Source organism: Pan troglodytes, chromosome 4, assembly GCF_028858775.2.
Source record: "Pan troglodytes isolate AG18354 chromosome 4, NHGRI_mPanTro3-v2.0_pri, whole genome shotgun sequence".
Classification (NCBI taxonomy): domain Eukaryota; kingdom Metazoa; phylum Chordata; class Mammalia; order Primates; family Hominidae; genus Pan; species Pan troglodytes.
The window spans coordinates 10,380,941-10,408,172 of record NC_072402.2 but is presented as its reverse complement, the minus strand read 5'-3'; positions in this window follow the sequence as shown (position 1 = coordinate 10,408,172).

Below are 27,232 nucleotides of genomic sequence, written 5' to 3'. Positions count from 1 at the left end.
GCTCACTGCAACCCCTGCCTCCCAGGTTCAAGCAATTCTCCTGCCTCAGCCTCCTGAGTAGCTGGGACTACAGGCGCGCACCACTATGCCCAGCTAATTTTTGTATTTTTGGGAGAGATGGAGTTTTACCATATTGACCAGGATGGTCTGGATCTCTTGACCTTGTGATCCACCCGCCTCGGCCTCCCAAAGTGTTGGGATTACAGGCGTGAGCCACCGTGCCTGGCCATACATAATATTTCTAACAGCTTCCCCTTTTTTTGCAACTTTCTTGATTCTACTTCTTCAGTTTAATTAAAAATCCTTCAAAACTAATTCTCCGAAGGTTAAGCGTAAACAAAGTTTCAATATAGATGTTATTTTAGGAAAAGCAAAAAGTTAATTTATGCTTGTCCTTTCAGTAATTATCTTCTGTTTTTGCAATTTTGTATATATTTCTTTCTCTGAATGGGCTTCTAGGAGTCTTATATATGTTATCTTGGTGTGTGTTTGTAGAAAAGAATCCTATGGGGAAATGGCAATGAGACATGGTTTTTCCTTTCTTTTTGATAGGAATTTTCCAAAGAGAATTCTTTCTGTTTCCAATTTAGGCAAATCTCATCCCAGTGGAATAATTTCCTAAGTAAGTTTAGAGGCAAGGAACTCTTACAAATTGCAAATTGCTCTCCATTGCCACAAGGCTATTTCTGAAAGAGACCTTCTCAAGTGGTGTGAACTTTGCCACTCTTTCCTTTTTGAATTCTAGCTAGCAGGTGTCAAGTCTAGATTTCTGAGCAGCTTTTCTGCTATCTTTTAAACACCAGGAGTCAAGGGAAAAGATTCAGATCACTGCAGATTTTCACACAGAAACCCATTGGAAAAGTGAAAGTTCCGAAGACAATTTACCGGGTCTATATTGTGACACGCAATACTTGAACACTTCTCCATGTAGTAACCCACGTGGCATCTTTGTTGTGGTTGGAAAAGACACATTACCAGTGATACATTTTCGTGTGGAATGCTGTGAAGCTTAATCCTTTTTACCCCCTTTGAACTTGGTGATATGAACCACGTTTAGTAATTTTAATAATCCGAGACTGGGGTCCCTTGACTCTCACCAAAAATATAAAAAGGTACAATATCCTGTTTTGTGCCTTTATTTGCAGAAATTCCTTTGAGCAGGTATTTTGCTACATAGGGGTCTTTTATTTTAGGGGCGGTTGTATGTGGAGGTGGAAGAGTGAAAAGCTTACAGGATAGGCTAATGACCTACCCTTAGCGGCTTCCATCTCCTAGGTAAAAACAGAAAAACTTTAGACAGCATATTCTTTTATTATTACCAGTGTGAGGCTGGAAAAAAGTTGCCATGTTCTTGTAATAAAGAGGAGGTGTTTTTTTGGTGAGCCCTTTTGTCTTGTTGAGGGCTCTGAAGTGACAAGGAAGTGATGGTGGGTGGTGCAAGGCTCGTGGGGACGCCATGACCCAGCCTAAAGGCAGTCAGCTCAGCTTCCACTGCTGCATCTCTCCTGAGGAGTCCTGGGGTTTGGGAATTTTGCCAGACTTCAAAGGTTTGGAAAACTTTTCAGCGGAGCTACACAGAAAGCCAAGAAAAGTGAGCTTCAGAAATGAAAACTGTCTGGAACCAGGCTAAAATGTGGTCTGAGCATTTTTACCAGGTTTTATTGTCATGATTACGGAGCTGTGCAGTAACGGAGTCATAATTACTCTTGCAACCCTTGCATTTGATGCACTCACACATCGGCAGAGAGCAGACGCAGAGGATCATAGCCTGCTGGATAACTGAGCAAAGGCATTCAAAGCCTAGATAAAAACATTTCAAGGTGGGGCAGGTGTAGTTTAGAGAAAATGACAAATGGAACACATAGGTAAGAAAAAGTTATCAAAATATTTTTGCAAAAGACTAATGCAATTTCTTCTATCCTTCTGGAGTTTTCAAGTGGAGTAAAGATTTAAGTCTTTTATTTTATTATTTGTGTAAAGCAACCATAAATCTCCATTTTCTATCATCTAACTGTACTTTTTTTTTTTTTTCTGGGACTTGAAGTATAACCATCAAGACCTTCCTCTAGTTAGGCTATTTGACCTTTAATTCTTATCTAGCTTCCCTCCTGTTCAGCTCCAAGGAAAATAAAAAATGAAAAAGATAAAGTAATAAAAAGAAAAAATATGTTTTGCTATTCCTTGCAGAGGCTTATTAATTCTCAGAGGAAGATGTATTTTCTCCTCAGTTGGGTCACAACCTTCTCAGAGTGGCAAGGCCCATTTATTTGGGTGAACATTTTTCCACAATGAAAGAGCAACCATTTATAAGATAAAAGCAATTATTTTTTGTGTATTAACCTTATATCCTATGACCTTGTTATTCTCTTATTAGCTCCAAGAGTTATTTTATGGATTCTTAGGGGGTTTTCTGCATAGATAATCATATCATTTGTGAATGAAGACAGTTTTCTCCCATCCAAGTACTAACCAGGCCCAACCCTGCTTAGCTTCGGAGATCAGACAAGATCGAGTGCGTTCAGGCTGGTATGGCGGTAGACAAAGACAGTTTTCTTTCTTTCCAATCTGTATAACCCTTGCTTGTCATGTTGCATTACTTAGGATTTCTAGAATGTTTTGTAGAAATAGTGTTGTGTAGAAATAGTGAGAGACAATATCTTACTTTTTTCCTGATCTTAAGAGGAAAGCATTCCGTTTCTCACAAGTAAGTATGATGTTAGCTACTGACATCTTGGGATGGCTTTAAATCAAGTTGAGAAGCTTCCTTTATCTTTTTTGTGTACTGAGGATTTTCATCATGACTGGGTGTTAGATCCTGTCAAATGGTTTTTCTACATCCATTGATATGATTATATGATTTTTCTTATTTAGCCTGTTGACATGGTGGACCACAATGATTGATGTCTGAATGTTGAAACAGCCTTGCATACCTGTAATATTTCCCACTTAGTTGTATACAATTCTTCTTACACTTGGTTGTATTTTATTTGCTAATATTCTGTTGAGGGTTTTTAAGTCTGTGTACATGATAAATGTTCGTCTACAGATTTCCTGTCTTATAATGTCTTTGCATGGTTTTGATATTAGGGCAATGCTGGCCTCTTATTAAGTTGGGAAATATTCTCTCTACTTCTATCTTCTTGGAAGGCATTGTAAAAATTGGTATTAGTTCTTCTTTAAATGTTTGGTAGAATTCACCAGTAATTCCAGCTGAGCCAGGTCCTTTCTGTTTTGTAAGGTTATTACTTGTTGATTTAATTTCTTTAATAACACAGGCTTATTCAAATTACTTCTCCTCATATGAATTTTGATTATTTGTGTTTTTCAAGGAATTGGTCCGTCTTACCAAGTTATCAGATTTGTGGGTAAAACATTATTGCTGGTATTTTTAATTAGCCTTTTACTAAGCATAGGACTGGTAGTTATGACCCCACTTTAAGTTCTGATATTGGCAATTTGTGTCTTGTCTCTCATTTTGTTGGTTAGTGTAGTGAAAGATTTACCAAGTTTATTGAACTTTTCAAAGAACCAGCTTTTGGTTTTATTTGTTTTCTCTAAACCACTTCTAAGAAAGAAGAAAGCGAAAAGCAAGAGGAATGGGTAAAAGAAACTACACATTGGTTCACAGCTGTTCACTGGTGAACTAAGCAGATACTCAAAATCTTATAGTTGGTGTAATGAACCATGTACCATAATAAACCACCACTTTAAAAATAGTGACAACCTGACAACCTGGTTCCTTTTCAAACATCATTTTAGACAACTTTTAATGTAGATCACCTTTACCGTAAGGCACTGAGTAGTGTACCACTTATCAGAAAAACTCAATAACTATTTTTCAGTCATAACTGGTTTTTGTTCAGGGGAAAAACATCCGTATACTAATGATTTTCAAACTTTAGTTTGTATAAGAATAATATGGATATTATTTAAAATGCAGATTCCTGGATTCCACCCAAATTCTATTTGGTGTATCTGGGAAGGGGGCCAGAAACTTTTTAACTGTACAAGCACCCTGGGTATAATGCACTGACCTGCTGATCTTTCATTGACAACATTGCCATCGACTTTGGAGCTGGAAAGGCCCTCAAAGAGTGTGCGTGCTGACCTTTACATTTTATGAATGAGATGCTGGATTTCCAGAGTGTTGAGTGCAAAGTTGGTCAGTGTCAGTGGGAGAGACTGAGCCCATGGTTTCAGCCTCCTGGTACAATGATGGTTGTCCAGTTTGATCATTCAACCAATTTAGCCAACTAAATTTTGAATATATTTTGACAATTATAAAAATCAAATTTTAAATAATAAATGTTTGTAATTACCTTAGATGTTACAAAGAGCATGTGACAGATACGACGTTTTGTGAACCAGATTAAATAATGGAGTCACCACCATCTGCTTTGACTTCTACAGTTCCAATAGCTATGACTAAGGAAGCTGTGCAAAATTATATGGTTCACCATTCCAGCTGCATGTTCTGGGCATAAATGCTTAAATATCAGCGTTCTTTCATGAATTGATGAGGAAAATAAAACTGTTCACCCCTGTTTATTTTATATTTGTATGACAGTCATAATTTTACCATTTGAAAATTATTCTATATTAGTTTAGAAGCCCCAGGGAGATGACAGGATTTACCTGACAACTATTACGGGACAAGTGCACCGCATGGGCTGCCGAAGCCTGGGGGAGTCTTTTCTTGGCTCTCAGTCTTAAGTTCCAAGTGGCTGTAGAAGTTTAACCTTGATATTCTCTTTATTTTCTTCCTTTTCCCCAATTTTGTGTTTTGTTTTTGTTTCTTGCTCACACGGATACTAATTTATTCCTCCTTGGAGGCAGCAAGGATTGGAAATATGGTTTTATTATCTTCAATTTGTTGATCTCTATGGGTGGACAATAATGGTCTCTGCTGGGTGAGAGACACAGTTCTTTGTTGGGTTCTTTTAGATTTTGTTTGTCTATTTTGAGCTCCAACCAATTAAAAATTTCTGGGAAGGAGAACAGCTCTTTGAAATCTGGACCACGGAGTTCGTATGTGTCTATGTTTATTTTGACCTGGGGCAGTTGCTGTAGAACTGAAGCTGTAAATTCTGTATATGTTTTCATGTTTGTGTGTTTGTGTATACATAATTGACAAAGGCCATAATCCCTCATTGGACTGGTATGATTTCTTCCCTATTTCCAGGAGATATTAATAAATTAGGTTGTTATGGTTCTTCAGTTCAAAGAGCTTTGTTCTAATTACTTATAGAGATGAATACATACCTAAGTAAATCAAATATTCTTAGAGTTTCTTTAAAGTAGTAAAATCAAATTTCTAATACTTTAAAAGTGCTAGACTTTTAAAAATGTGCTATACTTTAAAAATTATTTTTACACAAACTGCTACATTGAAAACTTTTAAGAATCTAGGTTCACATAATTAATATATATATTTGGCAAACTGGAACAATTTATTTAATAATCATGGTTTCAAAATTATTGATATTAACTGTATATATGTATACATGTTATTTTACTTGGGTTGTTTTTCTCATGAAAAAAATAGCCTAAACTTTCTAAAATTATATAGGTTTTGAGATAAAATAAGCTAATAATACTCCTACAGAGTTTTAAAGATTATGAGAAAAGTAATTTGTGTTCAACTAAATTGAATCATTTTTCTAACAAACTTTTCTATCAATGGTAATTATGTTTTTCAGCGTGCTAGTTTAAATGTAATTTCCAAGGTCTTTAGGTAATTTAAAGTCTTGAACTAATATTAATTTAAGCTAATTAATGGGTAATTCTTAGATATCTAGACATTGTGTAAGTAATGCAGAATACTGAAATCTTGATGTCTAAGCATGATTTTAAGTTTTATAATTCTACATGCTGAAGAGTCTATATCATGTTAATAAATGTCATTTTTGCCACTTTAAGAAGATGTAAAAGGGGTGGCTGTGACTGTCAAAAGCTGTGTTAAATGTGTTCGTGAGCCGTGCTATTCTGCTAAAATGCTGCAGAATGACACTTCTCAATCATATACCCTCTATTTTTCTGTGAAATAGGAAATATTCACCTTGATGAGAAACTGTAATCAATATCTGTGGTTGAGACTATACTAGAGGTCATGACAGAGAAAGGCAGGTGGGCATATGCCTTTGTTTTGTAAGAAAAAGGAGAGTAGTTTTATCCTAATATAAAAGTCAATTTGTTCCACACTATGAAAGAGCTCAGTAAAATATGAGACCTGGAAAATGAATTTTATTTGCCTTGGTTTTTAATAACTAAATCTGAAAAGAAGGCATAAAGTAAATTAAAATCTTAAATGTTGGTTCATTTTTGATGGGTTTATTTCCTTGGTTTGATGATTAATGCCTTCATTTACAGAATGAAAGATTATTCTTTACCTTCTGTGAAATCTATCTGGGGAGCAGAGAACCTGTGCCTACCAGAACCATTTTCTGTGCTTTATGTGTGTGCTTTATGTTGACTTTATTATGTCCTTGATTGTTGAAGAAAAATCCAGAGTACAAAATTTTCTCGCATGTGGAAGAACTAAGGTTCTTTATGAGCATATTATCTTTTATGTTTATTTCAAAATATTTCCTTGTCACATTGATTAAACAGATCACCATGCAGTTGTTTCTCAGGTGCTTATGATCTAATCAAAATCAAGTGCCCCAAATCTCCTGACAACCCATTTGACTTTGCCTTGCAAAGATCAGCTCCTATATTTAGAAAAAATAAAATAAAAATGTCATGATATCTTTTACACCGAAAAATACCTTTGAAATTTCCCAAAGGCCCCCAGCCAATCACAAAGATTTACTTTCTTACTGTATGAAAAGACAAACATAAAAAATAATTTTGTTTTATGTGCTATGTATTTCTTAAATTAGCCCAACAGTATTGCAAGAGCCCCATGGGAAAAGTTGTCAAATTAGAAGAGATGCTTAACCTCCTCTTGAGTTTGTAGAGGTACAAGGTTATGAATATGAATATGAGTATTTCAGAAAGTATATTTCTTATAAGAAGATTCTGGGGATTTGCCTTACTCTCGGGAGACATTGATCAAACCCTTATGAAATAATTATTCTCTATACGCTAATGGGAATTGTATCCTCCTGCATTCTGATATTAATTACAGTAATAAATTGACCACAACCATAAGTCTTCGTCATCTCCAGATAATTTTTGTTTTACTCTGATGCTTCCCTGAAGGCTCTCGCGTAAGGTACAGGCCAGCAATTTAGGCTTTACTCTTAGATCTCATGGAAAGGATTATAGCAGGCACTTTGAACTACTTTATGCTCCCTCCTGTAGACTCTTGGGGTACAAACTTCCAAACTGACGTCATTTAGATGCTGCCAAACTGTCAGAGGCATTTGAACCAGAGCAACTCCATTTTAAATTGGGGCTGGGTAGAATAAAGCTGAGATCTACTGGTCTGCATTCCCAGATGGTTAGGCATTCTAAGTCACAGGCTGAGGTAGGAGCACAAACATACAGGTCATAAAGACATTGCTGATAAAGCAACTTGCAGTAAAGAAGCTGGCTAAAACCCACCAAAACCAAGATGGCTATGAGAGTCACCTCTGACTGTCCTCACTGCTGCACTCCCACCAGTGCCATGACAGTGTACACATGCCATAGCAATGTCAGAAAGTTACCTTATGTGGTCGAAAATCAGGAGAAACCCTCAGTTCTGGGAAATTGCCCACGCCTTTCTGGAAAACTCATGAATAATTCACCCTTTGTTTAGCATGTAATCAAGAAATAACTATAAAAATGGACAACCAGCAGTCTGCGGGGCTGCTCTGTCAATGGAATAGCCATTCTTTATTCCTTTACTTTCTGTTTTTCTTTTTTGGAGATGGAGTCTCACTCTGTCACCCAGGCTGGAATGCCATGGCACGATCTCGGCTCACTGCAAGCTCCACCTCCTGGGATCAAGCAATTCTCCCACCTCAGCCTCCCGAGTAGCTGGGATTACAGGTGCACGCTGCCACGCCTGGCTAATTTTTTGTATTTTAGTAGAGACAGGTTTCACCATGTTGCCCAGGCTGGTCTCGAACTCCTGAGCTCAGGCAATCCACCTGCCTCAGCCTCCCAAAGTGCTGGGATTACAGGCGTGAGCCACCATGCCCGGCCTATTTCTTTCTTTACTTTCTTAATAAAGTTGCTTTCACGTTACTGTATGAACTCGCCCTAAATTCTTTCTTTTGCAGTATCCAAGTACTACTCTCTCGGAGTCTGGATCGGGACTCCTTTCTGGTAACAAAGCTATATCCCCAGTCTGAGGCAGGATCTCTAGGACTCTTCTTAGGCTAAAAGTTTTGAGGGTATACAGAATTGGGCTAATGAACCATAAATTATGGAATTAATCCATCTGACTAATCCCTTGTCTTATCAAAAATTTTTAAAACCTGAAATGGAAATTAGAGGAAGACTATCTATGTTAGACAAGATTTTATAAATGATATCTTTACCTCCAGCTTTGTTCTTTTGGCTTAGGATTGACTTGGCAATGCGGGCTCTTTTTTGATTCCATATGAACTTTAAAGTAGTTTTTTCCAATTCTGTGAAGAAAGTCATTGGTAGCTTGATGGGGATGGCATTGAATCTATAAATTACCTTGGGCAGTATGGCCATTTTCACGATGTTAATTCTTCCTACCCATGAGCATGGAATGTTCTTCCATTTGTTTGTGTCCTCTTTTATTTCATTGAGCAGTGGTTTGTAGTTCTCCTTGAAGAGGTCCTTCGCATCCCTCCTAAGTTGGATTCCAAGGTATTTTATTCTCTTTGAAGCAACTGTGAATGGGAGTTCACTCGTGATTTGGCTCTCTGTTATTGGTGTATAAGAATGCTTGTGATTTTTGCACATTGATTTTGTATCCTGAGACTTTGCTGAAGTTGCCTATCAGCTTAAGGAGACTTTGGGCTGAGACGATGGGGTTTTCTAGGTATGCAATCATGTCATCTGCAAACAGGGACAATTTGACTTCCTCTTTTCCTAATTGAATATTTCCTTCTCCTGCCTGATTGCCCTGGCCAGAACTTCCAACACTATATTGAATAGGCGTGGTGAGAGAGGGCATCCCTGTCTTGTGCCACTTTTCAAAGGGAATGCTTCCAGTTTTTGCCCATTCAGTATGATATTGGCTGTGGGTTTGTCATAGATAGCTCTTATTATTTTGAGATACTTCCCATCAATACCTAATTTATTGAGAGTTTTTAGCATGAAGGGTTGTTGAATTTTGTCAAAGGCTTTTTCTGCATCTATTGAGATAATCATATGGTTTTTGTTTTTGGTTCTGTTTATAATGCTGGATTATGTTTATTGATTTGCGTATGTTGAACCAACCTTGCATCCCAGGGATGAAGCCCACTTGATCATGGTGGATAAGCTTTTTGATGTGCTGCTGGATTTGGTTTGCCAGTATTTTATTGAGGATTTTCACATTGATGTTCATCACGCTACCTGACTTCAAACTATACTACAAGGCTACAGTAACCAAAACAGCATGGTACTGGTACCAAAACAGATATATAGACCAATGGAACAGAACAGAGCCCTCAGAAATAATGCCACATATCTACAACCATCTGATCTTTGACAAACATGACAAAAACAAGAAATGGGGAAACGATTCCCTATTTAATAAGTGGTGCTGTGAAGACTGGCTAGCCATATGTAGAAAGCTGAAACTGGATCCCTTCCTTACACCTTATACAAAAATTAATTCAAGATGGATTAAAGACTTAAATGTTAGACCTGAAACCATAAAAACCCTAGAAGAAAACCTAGGCAATACCATTCAGGACATAGGCATGGGCAAGGACTTCATGTCTAAAACACCAAAAGCAATGGCAACGAAAGCCCAAATTGACAAATGGGATCTAATTAAACTAAAGAGCTTCTGCACAGCAAAAGAAACCACCATCAGAGTGAACAGGCAACCTACAGAATGGGAGAAAATTTTTGCAATCTACTCATCTGACAAAGGGCTAATATCCAGAATCTACAATGAACTCAAACAAATTTACAAGAAAAAAGCAAACAACCCCATCAAAAAGTGGGCAAAGGACATGAACAGATGCTTCTCAAAAGAAGACATTTATGCAGCCAAAAGACACATGAAAAAATGCTCATCATCACTGGCCATCAGAGAAATGCAAATCAAATCCACAATGAGATACCATCTCAAACCAGTTAGAATGGCGAGCATTAAAATGTCAGGAAACAACCGGTGCTGGAGAGGATGTGGAGAAATAGGAACACTTTTACACTGTTGGTGGGACTGTAAACTAGTTCAACCATTGTGGAAGTCAGTGTGGCGATTCCTCAGGGATCTAGAACTAGAAATACCATTTGACCCAGCCATCCCATTACTGGGTATATACCCAAAGGATTATAAATCATGCTGCTATAAAGACACATGCACACGTATGTTTATTGCGGCACTATTCACAATAGTAAAGACTTGGAACCAACCCAAATGTCCAACAATGATAGACTGGATTAAGAAAATGTGGCACATATACACTATGGAATACTATGCAGCCATAAGAAAGGATGAGTTCATGTCCTTTGTAGGGACATGGATGAAGCTGGAAACCATCAGTCTCAGCAAACTATCACAAGGAGAAAAAACCAAACACCACATGTTCTCACTCATAGGTGGGAATTGAGCAATGAGAACACATGGCCACAGGAAGGGGAACATCACACACCGGGGCCTATTGTGGGGTGGGGGGAGGAGGAGGGATAGCATTAGGAGATATACGTAATGTTAAATGACGAGTTAATGGGTGCAGCACACCAACATGGCACATGTATACATATGTAACAAACCTGCACATTGTGCACATGTACCCTAAAACTTAAAGTATAAAAAAAAAGTGATATCTTTGCTAAGAATTCCTAAGTGGGAGTTCTTCGTTCATGCATAAAAACAATGTAAGGGGCCTCAGGCTAGACGACCAGATAGCACCAATATTTAAGTAATTGTTGGAGAAAGAGGGATATCAGACACTTAGGTGTTAGGAAAGCCAGAGTGGAAAGAAGAGCATGTAAAGAAGAAACAAGTTTTCAGTAGAGCTACATGGACCCTGGAGTACAGAGGACTCAGTTATTTTCTGCCATTGCCAAAAGCTAACATTGGCTGACAAGACAGTGAATACCAGGACATATACTCACAAGTTCTTATAAGAATCTGCACATTCAGCCTCTCCTGAATCCTGGAGTTGAATTCAGCCTCACCCTAAATACACTTTGAAAATGCCAGAATGGGTAGTGTATCTAACTTAACACAAAACTTTATTTTAAAGATTTCTGGTCTCTGATGTATGCCTGTGGGTATTGATCATGCTTTTGAGTCATTTTAATCTTTTCCTTCTCCTTTGTTTCCACGGGAAACCATCAGCTACAGTCTAATGACCTCCTAAGCCTTCCCAGATTGCTTTCTATGTTCAAATGAAAGTTGATAGTTACTTATCTGTATTGTGCTACCAAGTATTTAATGCACAATTAGTCAAGGACCCAATTAGAATGCAAGTTAAACTGAACCTATGGTTAATTAAAGCAACAGGACAATGAAGCTGAGAGCAGGTGGTTTAGGTACCTTAGGACATTGAGTTAGAAAATTTGATCCATTAAGAGTTGCTAATAACCATTTTAAAGTTTGTTCTTTGGAGATTTTGTGCAGAACAATTACTGGTTATTTAAATAGGTATTTCAGGATCTTGTTTCAAAGTTGAATAGTCATGTAATCTCATTTGGAGGAAGCTCTTGTATAACTCTTACTTTACATAGAGTCACTGAGAGTAAAACAAATATGAAATGTAAAGCAAGTGAGGGAATCCTTATTTTGGGGTAAATAACAAAAAGAAAACAGAAAGAATCATTTATAACAGATGTTTCTCTGACCTTTTACAGATGACATTTTCAAAAATTAGGAAAAATAAATACAGATTCAGATTTACATACCTCTATTGAGCATTACCTGTCTGCTGTCTCTATACTAGGAGAGTTATAGTTTCATGAGAATATATTGTATGGTCTTTTCATCAGACCAATATATTGACCAGAAGTGACCACAGAATTATAAAATGTTGAATTTGGAAGCAGTGTGTGACATCATCCAGCCCTGTGGTTCTAACCTCTTTTGGTGGGGGTGGGGGAGGGTTATAGGATATTTCTGTAGGTCTTATGAAACCTGTGAATATTTTCCATTAGAAAACCACACAAGCAAATATATTTCCAATTTTGTAACATTTTAGCAGATCTCATGAGATAGATCCATTTATCACAGATAAAAAACCTTTGATCTAGTTGCCTTAGTTTATATTTAAGGAGCCAGACTAAAAGATGTGGCCAAAGACATCCAGCTCCTGACTCCAATCTATTCTTATTCTGCATGCCCTGGTCATTTCTGGGCTGGTCAGTAGCTAGTATTACACCTACCTCTGGTTGTTTTAATCAATCATCATATAAGTATTGAAGTATAACATGGTATCTCTGCCTCTCCTGAGACAGTTGTGTAATAGCTCCCTGAGAGCTACTCTATGGCATTTGTATGTGAGGATACATCCAATCAATATTGCATAAAGTCTGTGACTGCCCTGCTTATTCTTCTAAAGAGCTAATGGTTAATCTTCTTTAACCTGAGAGGAAACAGTTATCTCAATCTGATTGCCAATTTGAGGATTGATTTGGTAATTTTGTATTTGATCACTGCTTTTGGAAGTGCTCCAACTGTTTGGAAGCACACTGAAAAGGGATTGTGATGAGTTATGTGCTGTTTCTAATGATGAAAGTGACAAAGTGACCTGCTTCTCTATAATTATCATGTAAATCACATTATGTCTATTGCTAGGTCTCAGCAGTAGACTTCTAGTTTTCGCCAATATCTGGTTCTCCTTTCTCTTGGGTAATTGAGAGGATTAAACTTCCCATTCCTGTTAAAGTTAAGCAAGGAATGTAACTAATTCTGGTCGATGATTTCAAGTGGAAGTGATGTGGGCCACTTTCAGAGCAAATCATTTAAAATCTGAGTAATGGAAGAGTTTACTAAAGGGACTAGGCTGGAGTTTAAGTTTGCAAAGGTGTGGGCTATGTTTTAAGAAAGCAGCAGGATGGTGGTTTACTCTGGGGAGGTCTTACAGCACCTAAGCTTGAAAAGGCAAGGGAAGGGAGCAAGTACAAGAATGCAGAGAGTGGAAGAGATAGGGAGGCAGACAGTATGTGAGCAAGTACTGGTCCTCAGTAGAGGGGTGCAGCCAGGCCACTGTGATTTCACAGGAAGTGAGTGGAGGAATAACACCCTAAACTCACCCAGTTTCTGCCCTTGGATCTCTTGCTGGTGCATCCTATTGGTCAACTCGAATGAGAAGCCAGAAGACAAGATAGCTCATTTATGCATTCCAAACAGATCTGCCTCCTGCAATCAAAATCAGGGTGAAGAATGCTGGTGACGGCCTCTCAAGAGGCAAAGGGGTATGTCCAGCATGGAAATGCTCCAGTACTCTTTTCCCCTTAGTGACCATATGGATGCATGTTGAGTCAGAGAAAAGAGAGGTTCACAGCAGCCTAGGAGGCTGAGACATTGCCTTGGAGGACACCTGTTCTCCAAGGTTGCTGGATCCACAAATAACTTTGCATGAGCAAGAAATCAGTTTTGTTGTGTTAATCCAGTGTGATTTTGTTGTTCCTTGTACTTGACTTATAAGACAATTTCTTTGAATTATCGCTTTATGGGAGAGGAATTTTGATTTTTCTCTTGTTTGTGTGCATAGGTAATGAGCCCTTCAACAGCTACATGGAAGAGTGGAAAGCATCTCCCACATTCCCTGTGGGTTTACTAAGTTTATTAATGCATAGAGGTATTTTGTTCCTGGCTCAGCCTAACCTATAGTCTCCAATAAGTCCTGTGGTTAACATTCCTGTTCATTCCTTTTAGAATCTTTCAGTATCTGAAGAATTAATGCCTTAAATGTACAGATGCTGTACATGATCAATAATTCAAATTTTGTCCAGTATCAGCTACATCACTATGCCATGGTCAATTTTTCGGAGTTATTGATCACTCTTTTTTATCCACTTAACCTCTGTTCTTTTGGGAGGGGGCAGCCCTCAGCATTTAAGGTCTACACAAATGGTGATGGCTATGCTAGGCCATTCTCCAACTTTGACATCACATTCTACGAGGGTAGCTTGTGTCTTACTGATGAGAGGGCTGTGCCATGACTTAATCATGTGTGAGTTCTTCCCATATGTTCATTCATTTTATATTCCTATTAGAGTCTTCTGAGTAAAATTCTGTATTTTCCAGACCTGTTGCTGGATCTACTGTGATGGAAAACTTTAAATCTGGAAAATGGATAGAAGGGGGAGAAGTCTAAAAATAAGAAGAAAGAGAAAAAGATTTAGCTAAAAGCCTTCAGTTTATTTTCGTAATAGAGAGCTAGAAGGCAAAGAATGAGAAGAGAGAAAGGAAAGTTGGCCCTGGCTGGGTATGGAGGGGTATTTTTGGTGTTTGGGAGGCTCTTGAGAAGCTACAGAAGTGAGAGATTTGTAGAGGAGTCAAAGGGGGTTCAGAATTCTTTTTGTGTATTATGAATGAGCTCTGCTATGGTTTGGATATTTGTCCCCTCCAAACTTCATGTTGAAATTTTGTCCCCAGTGTTGGAAGTGAGGCCTGATGGGATGTATTTGGGTCATAGAGGCAGACTCCTCATGAATAGATTAATGCCCTTCCTCTGGGGTGAATGAGTTCTTGCTTTATTCATTCCCTTGAGAGCTGGTTGCTGAAAAAAGCCTAGTATCTCTCTCCCTCTTTCTCTTGCTTACTCTCATGGCATGTGATCTCTGCACACACCAGCTCCCCTTCCACCTTCCACCATGAGTGAAAGCGCCTGAGGGCTCCATGAGATATAGCTACCCAATCTTGAACTCTCCAGCCACCAGAATCATGAGCCAAATAAACCTCTTTTATTTATCAACTACCCCATCTCAGAAATTCTGTTATAGCTACAGTAAATAAACTAAGACAAGCTCTTTTATAAAGTTGAGCATCAAATAACATTGCAACCTCTTTTTAAATTGTTTTAAACCATTAGATTATGGTCTTATAAATTTAGACCTGCAGTAAGCCGAGATTGTGCCACTGCACTCCAGCCTGGGTGACAGAGCAAGACTCCGTCTCAAATAAATGAATAAATAAAAATTTAGACCTATGCAGAGATGGTACCACATGAAAATCTTGGATTTATTTGTATTAAAAGTTTGGTTTAAATGCTAGAATAGCTCTCTTTTCAAAATTAAGCTTTAGAAAACTTCATGTCCTACTTAACAGAAGAATAAAAAGCCAGCAGAAGGAAACTGCTTCAGTTTTCCTCCATCAAATTCAAAATCTCACCTGCAGCCACCATGTCCATTCTTTCCTCACTCCATCCCGTTACAGTGAAGACATGTTTTTTATTATTATCCATAGCACATCCCCTAATCCCTGGGCTAGACCCATCCCAGCTCCCCAGGGACCTTGCGACACTAGTTATCCTCATGCTGACCTGAATTTTCAACCTCATCCTCTTTACTGGCCTCTCCAGATTAGCATTTCTCTCTTTAAAAAAAAAAAAATTACAAATCTTTACCATCTCATTTTTTGTTCTCCTTTTTTAGCTAAACTTATTGAAAGAGGTGTCCCACTTGTTCTTTCTACTTTCTCCCCTTGTGCTCTGTTATAATTGGAATATTTGTCCCTTATGCTGCACGTTGAAATTTGATTCTCAGTGTTGGAGGTGGGGCCTAATGGGAGGTGTTTGGGTCATGGAGGTGTATCCCTTGTGAATAATTTGGTGCCATCCTTATGGTAATGAGTGAGTTCTCTTCTTGCTCTATTAGTTCCTGCAAAAGCTGGTTGTTAAAAAGAGCCCAGCACCTCCTCACCTCTTTCTTGTTTCTTCTCTTGCCATGTGATCTCTGCATGCCAGTTCCCCCTCCCATTCTGCCTTGAGTGGAAGCAGCCTGAATTTCTCACCAGAAACAGATGCTGGTGCCATGCTTTTTGAATGTTCTACAGAACTGTGAGCCAAATAAACCTCTTTCCTTTATAAATTACCCCACTCATGTGTTCCTGTGTAGCACCTCAAAGACACAATCTTACATTCACCCCTCTTTAACACCCTTCGGGCCGATCTCTGTCCCCAAAACTTCACTAAAATATTCTCAACCAGGTTCCTAATGATATCCATATTGCAAACTCCAATGCCCAATCTTTTGTCTTGTTTCATTTCCCAGAAGCATTTGACACCTTGGTTAATATCCACCATCTGGAAATCTTCTCTGTTAGCTATCATAACACTAAATTCTCCTGTTTTTTATTCTATCTAGTCATGAACTTAGTCTCCTTTGTCAATTTGTCTTCTGTCCTGTTCCTTGAAAATGATGTTCCTCAGAGGTTTTTCCCTAGGTCCTCAATCTGTACACTTACCCTGGGTGTTTTCTTTTTAAATTTTATTTATTTTACTTTAACTTCTGGGATACATATGCAGAACTTGCAGGTTTGTTTCATAGGTATACATGTGCCATGGTGGTTTGCTGCACCTATCAACCCATCATCTAGGTTTTAAGCCCCACATACATTAGGTATTTGTCCTAATGCTCTCCCTCGCCTTGCCTCCCACCCACTGATGGGCCTTCGTATGTGATGTTCCCCTCCCTGTGTCCATGTGTTCTCATTGTTCACCTCCCACTTATGAGTGAGAACATGTGATGTTTGGTTTTCTGTTACTGTGTTAGTTTGCTGAGAATGATGACTTCCAGCTTCATCTATGTCCCTACAAAGGACATGAACTCATTCTTTTTTATGGCTGCACAGTATTCCATGGTGTATATGTGCCACATTTTCTTTATCCAGTCTATCATTGATGGGCATTTGGGTTGATTCCAAGTCTTTGCTATTATAAATAGTCCTTCAATAAACATATGTGTGCATGTGTCTTTATAGTAGAATGATTTATAATCCTTTGGGTATATATCCAGTAATGGGATTGCTGGGTCAAATGATATTTCTGGTTCTAGATCCTTGAGGAATCACTACACTGTCTTCCACAATGGTTGAACTAATTTACATTCCCAGCAATAGTGTAATAGTGTTCCTATTTCTCCACATCCTCTCCAGCACCTGTTGTTTCCTGACTTTTTAATGATCGCCATTCTAACTGGCATGAGATGGTATCTCATTGTGGTTTTGATTTGCATCTCTTGAATGACCAGTGATGATGACCTTTTTTTCATATGTTTGTTGGCCACATACATGTCTTCTTTTGAGAAGTATCTGTTCATATGCTTTGCCTACTTTTTGATGGGGTTGTTTGTTTTTTTTTCTTGAAAATTTGTTTAAGTTCCTTGTAGATTCTGGATAGTAGCCCTTTGTCAGATGGGTAGATTGCAAAAATTTTCTCCCATTCTGTAGGTTGCCCGTTCATTCTGATGATAGTTTCTTTTGCTGTGCAGAAGCTCTTTAGTTTGATTAGATCCCATTTATCAATTTTGGCTTTTGTTGCAATTGCTTTTGGTGTTTTAGTCATGAAGTCTTTGCCCATGCCTATGTCCGGAATGATATTGCCTAGCTTTTTTCTAGGGTTTTTATGGTTTTGGGTTTTGCATTTAAGTCTTAAATCTACCTTGAATTAATTTTTGTATAAGGTATAAGGAACGGGTCCAGTTTCTGTTTTCTGCTTATGGCTAGCCAGTTTTCCAGCACCATTTATTAAATAGAGAATCCTTTCCTCTTTGCTTGTTTTTGTCAGGTTTGTTGAAGGTCAGATGGTTGTAGATATGTGGTGTTATTTCTGAGGTCTCTGTTCTGTTCTATTGGTCTATGTATCTGTTTTGGTACCAGTACCATGCTGTTTTGGTTACTGTAGGCTTGTAGTATAGTTTGAAGTCAGGTAGTGTGATGACTCCAGCTTTGTTCTTTTTGCTTAGGATTGTCTTGGCTATGCTACCCTGGGTGTTTTCATACTCATTGACCTCCATTTGTATTCATATATTAATGACTTCCAAATCTATGTTTCTTAAAAATATCTCTCCCTTCAACTTATTATATTATGTCCAACCATAATAAATTTCATACTCAACCATAATATCTCATGCTCTGCTCCTTACTGAATGGTTGTCTTTCACCATGTGGTCCAGATCCCATTGACTTCTTCCTCTTTTTCCTCCAGTTGCCAACTCCTGTCAATATTACCTCCTAACCTTTCCTAGAATTCATCTACTTTTGCCTAGCCCCACTGCCATGAGGCCAGGCCACTGCATCCCTTGCTGGGATTAATGTAACAACTTCTTACTTGGTCTGCCCACAGCCTTTTTCCACCAATTCATTCTCTTCAGTGTACCCACAGTAAGTTTCCTCAAGCAGAAATGTCATTGTGTCAACTGCTTTGTGTCACTATAAACCTTGTAAGATGAAGTTTCAACCTATCAGTCCATCTTCGTTTTTCAAACAGAAATTTATGTTTTAAACTTTGAACAGGTACATTTATACTCTTTGTCTAATGCAGTTGCAGATTTCAAAGATTTTCTGAAACTTCACCATAACATTGTATACATGTTCAGAAAGCACAGTAACTGAGTCAAAATGGAAAATTTAAATATGATAAACATTTTCTAGGTTAAGAATAAAGAAAAAAGAACACTTTGTGCTTTGTTTTTGCTTGGTATAACCTCACATAGTCACCAGTTCCAGGGATTAGGATGTGGATGTCTTTGGGGGCCATTGTTTTGCCCACCACAGCTGTAAACAAACCAGACACAACTCTGTTTCCTCAAAGATCTGATAATCTAATGATGTCATGAAAGACTCACCTGCCTCTTACTATATATACAAGTTTGTCATGAATAATCACCTTGATTAGGAGGGTATTTCTCAACCCCTACTGGCATGTTTTAAGGACCACACGGACCACTTGTTGCTGTATGGATGCTTTTGATTACCAGGGTGTGATCTCATTCTGTTGAAAAGAATAGTTGGGTTTTATCCAATATTTTTCCATTCCCATCTTATTTTCCATAAAAACTAATGAATGTGTCCACTTAATAATTTTCCTTACATATTGACAGAGTACCTATGACCCACCGGCCCAATATTAGACACTAAAAACGGGAGTGCTTGTAGAAGTATGGCAATTCCAAATGTATACACAAACAAAAAGAGTTTGATTGCCATAATTTACAGAGTCTTAAAAATGTCAAAACCTATGCTTTCCAGAGTCTGGCCTTTAGAAATTCAAAGAAGGGAGAGAGCAGTGTGTCTTGAGCTGGTCTTGGGCAGAGGGGAAAGGAAGAGATCACCCCAGTCAGGGAGAGTATAGGCAACTTGGGTGCAGAGTGATCTGGTCTAACATATTTGCCAAAGTATCCAAACATGAGTGATTGGATAGTAGGCAATACAAAATTGAATACATTTGGCTTTAAATTGTTATTTTAAAAATATTTTCTTTTGAAATTATATTCCATGTAGGAAAATATAAAAATGGAATTTCATGTCCTAAACATAAAAATATGCTAATAATTGTGTTTTTAAAAATCATTTCCAAAGAGAATTTTTTCCCTCCTCTCCTCCTCCTCCTCACTTGCCTTTGGTAACATCCATCCAGAAACATCTTTCTAAAGCTATATGGTAAGACTGTGCACTTAGTCTGGGTGAGAAATCTTAAGATCTGCTGGAAGCAAATGCCAAGTCTATGTTATGTACAATTCGTGACATTGCTTAGGTACCATAAAATATTCATGTTTATGCAGTTTTGGGTTGTATAATCCACTATCATTTATATTTCCATGACTTACTGGTAATGACACTAAGTATACAGTTGGCAAAGAGGCGCGAAGTGACAGTTATGATGATTTTGTCAACAATGGGATGTTTGATTGTAAACTGTTTCCATCCAGAAATCTTACATGTTTATTTTTTCCATATTGCCTGTAGAAAAGATAGCATTAGGAGATAAACCTAATGCTAAATCACAAGTTAATGGGTGCAGCACACCAACATGGCACATGTATACATATGTAACAAACCTGCACGTTGTGCACATGTACCCTAAAAGTTAAAGTATAATAATAATAAAATTAAAAAAAAAAGAATAGCACTGCTCAACTGAGACAATGAAACTTAGAAATCTCCCTATTTCATTAGCATCCAGAGGGGAAGCTGGGAGGCAGAAGAGAAAAAAGGGAGTTGCCTCTGCACTAATTAACAGTAAAGTCCAAGAGAGTTGGTTGGTAAAGTTAATCTGGAATGTATCATAAGTGTGTAGTGTCTTCTTGGGTTGTCTGGTTGGAGAAATGGAAAAGAAAGAGGCTCAGGCTTTTTTTTTTTTAAATCACCTATTGCTTTCCATGAATCAGCAAATTCAGGTTGGTGCTCCTGATTGGTTCCTGATGAGATCTTGTTTTTGCTAAGGATGTGGATCAGTTATTCATCATGCTTAAAGTTGCTACTTTTCTCTCTGTTTCTCTGACTGTTTCTCTGACTGATGTCTTTTTTTTTTTGGTTCAGTTTTAATTTAGACATGCATTGTTCATTTATCTTTTGGGTTTCTTCCTCCCCTTCCATTAAGAACTTCAGGCAGGTAAAGATTTTTAGCTTTTCTTGTGAATGACATTGAATTAGATGCAGCCAAGCCCTACCTAACTCATGAAAGTTCCCTTTTTAAGTTTTCCTGGCCATTGAGGTTATTTAAATGTGGCATGTGGTAACAGAAGAAAATTGAGTTAAGATTGGCTATTTATGAAAACAACCTTGAGTATTTTCTTTTGTTAAGAAAATCAACACTAAACCTTGGATTGTTTTTCACAGATCTTAAATAAGACATAAAAATGAGAAATGATAGTAAGGTAGAGTCAGGTTCAAAGATATTTTGTCCTTTTGAAATGTTTTCCCCACAAAAACTTGGTGTTTCTTCTGTTTCCATGTGGCTGGTGAAGCTGTTAAATGCTATGTTAGGGACATTGAGTACAAATCTCTCAGGGGAGTAGAGGTATTTTGCTACAGACTCCCGATGTGTGTTCTGCATGGAACTTAGGAGCAGGGATGTAGTGATAAGTTTATTTTTATTGAGTCTGCCTAAAGTTTTCAGGAGGCTGATTCTCAGTGGGTGAATGAGAGCTGTCTTTCTATGTATATTCTTTGCAAATCATCTGTTAGCAAAACACTCGGAGAGTAACAGGAAAACATATTTAAAATCTTGTTTGTGCAGGCCAGATGTGGTGGCTCACGCCTGTAATCCCAGCTCTTTGGGAGGCTGAGGCGGGCAGATCACCTGAGGTCAGGAATTCGAAACCAGCATGGAGAAACCCATCTCTACTAAAAATACAAAATCAGTCAGGCATAGTGGTGCATGCCTGTAATCCCAGCTATTCGGGAGGCTGAGACAGGAGAATCTCTTGACCCCAGGAGGCAGAGGTTGTGGTGAGCCGAGATTGTGCCATTGCACTGCAGCCTGGGCAACAAGAGCGAAACTCCATCTATGTATTAAAAAAAAAACAGTCTTGTTTGTGCTGCCCTATGTTACATGACACAGGGGAGAAAGCCTTATGAATAATGACGTTTATGCTGTAGAGAAACCGACCTTCAAGAATGAAGGCACGACCCTGGGACTGGGAGGAGCTTTTAGGGGTTAGTTGACTCATTTCCCACTGTGTCCCGGTCACCTGGGGCTGTTCACCCTGGTTTACAGACTTGAGGACTGAGGACTCCACTGGGATGCTTGAACAGGTGGGAACAGGTGAGAACCCAGATCCCCTTCTGCCATGGATGCCAATCAACTTCTATTCTGTTTTCCAACATACACGAGATAAAACCACTCATTTTTATTTCATGTAAATCTTTCTTTTATTTTCTAAGATCCCCCAAATTTTCTCATTTTCATAACATTTTATATCAACATTAGACATAAGAAACATTTATCATTCTGGGAAAAGAGTGGGTGGTTTGCCATAGATCACTCAGAGCAGTCAGCATCCGTGGGTGACTGTCAAGCACTTGAAAATGTCTTGGCATGGAAAATTTACTAAAGCAAGAGATGGGAGAAGCGGGTCCCATTGACCAGCTGTTGGCCTTGAGGAAATCTCTTAATTTCTTTGGATCTCTGTCTCTGACCAGCCAAATGAGAGGATTAAATAGCGGATCTCTGGGAGTCCCTTCTGATTGTTCTCTCTGGGTCTGCAGTCTCTAAAGGAGGGTGTGATTGTGTTCTAGCCCCACCTCCGGGACTTCACGTAAGCAATGATTTGTGGTATTTAGTGGCATAAAATATATAATATAATAATCCTACCCAAGTGGCAGAGGCTGGTTGATGAAGAATGGTATGGGAAGAGAGAAATACCTAATTCCTGTTCAGGATTTAATGAGCGGCTGCTCTGGGGCTAAGCTCTGTTTATAATAAGTCCCACCTGGGACTGATCTAACAGTTAATAAACGTCTTCAAGTTCCTCCGCTGCCACTAGGACACATCAAAAGAACTAATTACTCAGATTTTTGTTTAATGGTGCTTATCTAAATAACTTAGGAGCTTTTGAGTGAAAACAATAAAAATGCAAATGATTACGGTGCAGTGTAAGAAGGATATTATCATAATCGGAAGAGAAGGAGTTGCAAAGCCAGCCACAGGAGACCCACTCCTCGGTGTTACCTGCTCAAAGGTTTTGACAGGTTCAGGGAAATGGGCCCCTGTGTTACTGGGAGATGTCTCTGATCCTCTCTTGGCTTCTGCCCCTTAACCCCTGCCCACTCAAAAACGCTTGTGTGTTTCAGTTGCTCTGGGGTTTTGGAAGGCAATTGGGTGACAGATTTTAATGGACATCACAATGCACTAAAAAATTCCACAGCTTAGATGGTTGTTGATTTCCAGTGTAAATTTGTCTTTTTGTTAACTCGTTGGTTTTGAAATTCTGAGGGAAGTGCGTGAGTGAAGAGATAACTACACCATGGTGCCTTTTATTCATTTCATTGAAAACTGATCCATGAAGCAGTGCTGTGTGGTAGGAGAATCAGAAGCAGAATAAGAAAAGCCAGACTGCATTCTTTACTGTACCACTTATTAACTGGGTCTTTGGGGGCAGGTTGTGTAATCTTTCAAGGTCTCACTTTTTTTCAGCATTTTTATTCGCCTACAAATCAGTCCTAGGATAAAAGGTTTAATGGTCAAATAAGTGGGGGAAATTCTAAAGTCTAGAACACCTTTCGGACAAATCCATAATTTCAATTAGCATATAAAAGGCTCTGAGAAAACTTTGACACAACATTTTGCAAACTTAATAAATACCAGAGGTCGTTTTGGTTACAGTCTATCACCAGAAAACATCTCTGGGGACTTGGGACTAGACAACTCCTGTGATCCCTCTCAGCTTCATGAATAGGCGGGCAGGGTGCAATTGCTGAAAATTTTGGGGAAAGCTACTGAGATATGAATTAAATCCTGATTTAAAAAGACCTTGAATTCTGGGAGGACTAATTCAGTTGCTGTATTTCATCAAATCTAAAATGCCACTGATTATATAAAATGCACCATTATTTTATGTAATTCTAAGACATAGCTTGGATTGTAAGACTCATCCTGATTTAGAGATCATCTTAAATTCTCTGAATTCAAGTTGTACTCCTGTGTTCTGAGTTGGGAGTGCTTTTGCCACCAGGCTTTAAAAGAAGGAGCATCAGAAGGGCATTAGAAAGAGAGCGTAAGCGTTGAATGACCTTTATGCTTGAATCACTTAATAAATGTAGTGTTTGCATGAATAACTTACCATAACTCCAAGGAATTGCTTGGCATCTTACCTGCCTCTTACGGATTAAGCAACTAAGATGTAATAATGGTGTGTATTGCCAAAGATGACAGAGTAAACAGCAGTTTTTTGGATACTGGGTTAGCAGGGCACCTTGCAATTGTGACTCCTTCTAAAATATTGTTATTCATTAATTCCCAGTTTTATTAATTCCATTTTCAAATGAGTGAGTCTGGAATGTAGTTTGGGTTTCTCACTGCCCAACACATAGTGCCTCCAGGGGTAGGTTAGTTAACACCTGTCCTGGAGACTGTTGACGCCCTGACCTGCAGAGGGCAGATGAGGGGTGGGGAAGGTGACGGAGGGACCAGATAAGCCAGCACGCTGTTCACCTTCACTGTGAGAAGCTATAATTTCATCAGGAAAAGCTCCGAAAGGGAAAGAAAACTGGATTTGAACTCGTAGGGGTGAGGGAGCAGGTGCCTTATGAATACGAGACTATCAGTTGGGTCTTTTGGAAAAAGAAGAACTTGGAAATGACATGACCAAGCTCCCATTAATAAAGCAGTTAAAGGCTGTCTTCCTTGTTTCTGATTTCCAGTTAGCTTTTTCTAGAAATAAGCAGGTACTAGGGAAATGTGGTTTTTTATTTTTATTTTTTTAACTGAATTAAAATAGCCAGAAAAATGTAATGATGTTAGATTGACTTTTTCTCCAGCAGGTTGGCATGGGGATTACTGACACAGCTTAGCTTTATAGTGTGAGAAAAAAATTAAATTCAAGCCTTAACATATGTGTATGCAGGAAGAGAGAGGCCTAGTGGGATATTTGGGTGTTGCCTTGAGACTCATCTGCACTGATGCTGGTTCTCTGTGGGCTTTCTCTTTGCTGGCATTGGGGTTTATTAGTCATTACTTTAGGTCAAGACATTAAACATTGGGTGTCAAGGCAAAGTTGGTATAACAAAAGATAGTGTGGTAACTGCTATTCCCCATCACTACCGTAGCATGAATTGGTTCATAAATCAGCAGGTTGATCACCCACGAGGGCCTCCCAAAAATAGAAATGGGTGTTTAATTTAAATAATGTGATAATCATCGCTAGGTTGGCTAGTGACAGAAACCGTACCCCTATCAGACTAAACAAAGGTGGTGTTATTGGAATAATAATGAGTTGCCTTTTGGGACATCATTCTCAGTAAACTATCGCAAGAACAAAAAACCAAACACCGCATATTCTCACTCATAGGTGGGAATTGAACAATGAGATCACATGGACACAGGAAGGGGAATACCATACTCTGGGGACTGTGGTGGGGAGGGGGGAGGGGGGAGGGATAGCATTGGGAGATATACCTAATGCTAGATGACGAGTTAGTGGGTGCAGTGCACCAGCATGGCACATGTATACATATGTAACTAACCTGCACAATGTGCACATGTACCCTAAAATTTAAAGTATAATTAAAAAAAAAAAAAAAAAAAAAAAAAGAATGTGCTTTGGCTTCAGGACTTGAAGCCTAGGAGGAGCGCCTTTTTCCCAGGCCTCCCTTCTCCCTCCACTTCTCTGGTTCATTTATCAGGAAACGTGACAGCTGTCAGATTCCAAATTTTACCTCTCACAGTCCAGGAGCACACAGAGATGGTCTGTCATTTTCATTCTCATCTGTAGCTCCAGCCCCAATTGGATCAGGGCCTTACCCTTGGACTTATAAACTCTGAGAATGGGTGGTAATCATCCCTGGAAAAGTATAATTTCCTGGGAATTAAAAGAATGTGCTAGTTTATCCTGAAGAGAAAAAAACTCAGCTCCTGCAGGAAGAAAGAGAAATAGTGGGTGTGTTTGAGGGGAGAGAATTGTGAAATAATTTACATTCTTTTAACCACAAGTATGAGGGTGGCCAGAGAACGTAGTTCTTCATCCAGGTGGAGAGAAAGGTCTGCGTTAACACTGCATCATACGTGTCCTTCTCTGTCATCCTCGAAATGCACCCTCCCTCTTAGAGTGATAACATCACAGCAGACGGAACAACACAGGGAATTAGAGGAAGCCCCACCAGTGACAGAGTTTAGCCTCACCTTGGACAAAGATCTGAGAAGGGTTTTGGAGGCTTTTTGCTGGTAAAGAAGTAAGTCATGAAGACAAGAAATTTGACTTGTGTATTAAAAGGTTAATTGAGCCCCTGTCCTTCAGAGCTTTGGGATACTGCTAACTGACTCTGGTTAAATTGATGTGCATGATGAATCATTCAGCTCCACATCCACAGCATCTTGCCTGTTCTGTTTGTCCACACTGCCACTTGGAAGGAGCCAGGGAAAAGGAAAGGCAGCACCTCGCTCTCCTTGTTCCTGACCTGGCAGGCTGGGCTCATATTTCTCTCTCACCCTTGTCATCGCCCTGGAGGCTGGACCTGCAGAAGGGGAAGACAGAGAGTCGGTGGTGACTGACATCTGTCAAAAACCCGCAAAATGCTGGGTGCTGTCAAAGCACTCAGCATGCATGATTTCACCTGACACAAAGATTTTATGACATTGTTATAATTGAAATTGTTCTCAATTTCCAGATGAGAAACTGAGCTGGTGGGAAGTTAAATAACTTGTCCAAGGTCACTCAGCTAATAAGTGATAGAGCCAAAGTGGCTAGATTCTAGAACCTCCTGCAACTATGTTGACCTAATGTGTAAGTCAACACCCCCATTGTGAATGGGGAAACAAGAGTCTGGGTTCTTCTAGTAGGAGGCTGGATTTTGCACCTTCAGAAAACAATGGGGCAGGATGAAGACCAGAGCTGCTGCTGACAGTGGTATAGGTTGCACACTTTCACAATCCATATGGAGAATAATATTTCCCCATTTGCTCAACCTTTATTTCCCCATTTGCATGACCCTGATGGAGACTTTAGCACAATGAGAAAGGGTAGAAGATGTAAAGTTGCTAAATTCAGCCTAAGTCTCAAAATATATGAATGGGAAGAGTTAAATAAAGTGCCAAATGTGAATAAGGGTAGGGAGAACTTAATGAGAAAGGGTGGGGGCATTTCTAACTATGACCTTACACATGGCTATCACAGAGCTTTCCTGAAGTGGCTACTTCGCATCCAGGGTGACAGACATAGGCCCTTTTGCTAAGCCCTCATGGGTATCCAGAATACTTGACAGGGTGGAGCTCAGGACTGAAATAAGAGATAGTCTAAAAGAAATGTCCTTATAGAGAGGGGAGATGGGGTATGTTATACAGCATGCTGACTTAATTTGGATTCCCCAGCAGGACCTGAGATAAGATGTCAAACACAAGTACTTTATTTTGGAGGCCATCCCAAGAAACAGCAATTAGGAAGTGGGTTTTGCAAGGCACAACAGAAATACAAAATGCATCACCAAGCAATTTACCACCGTGGCCAACTGGAGAATGGTGCCATTGAGAAACTCTGGGAGAAAGTGTAGAACATGAAACTGAAA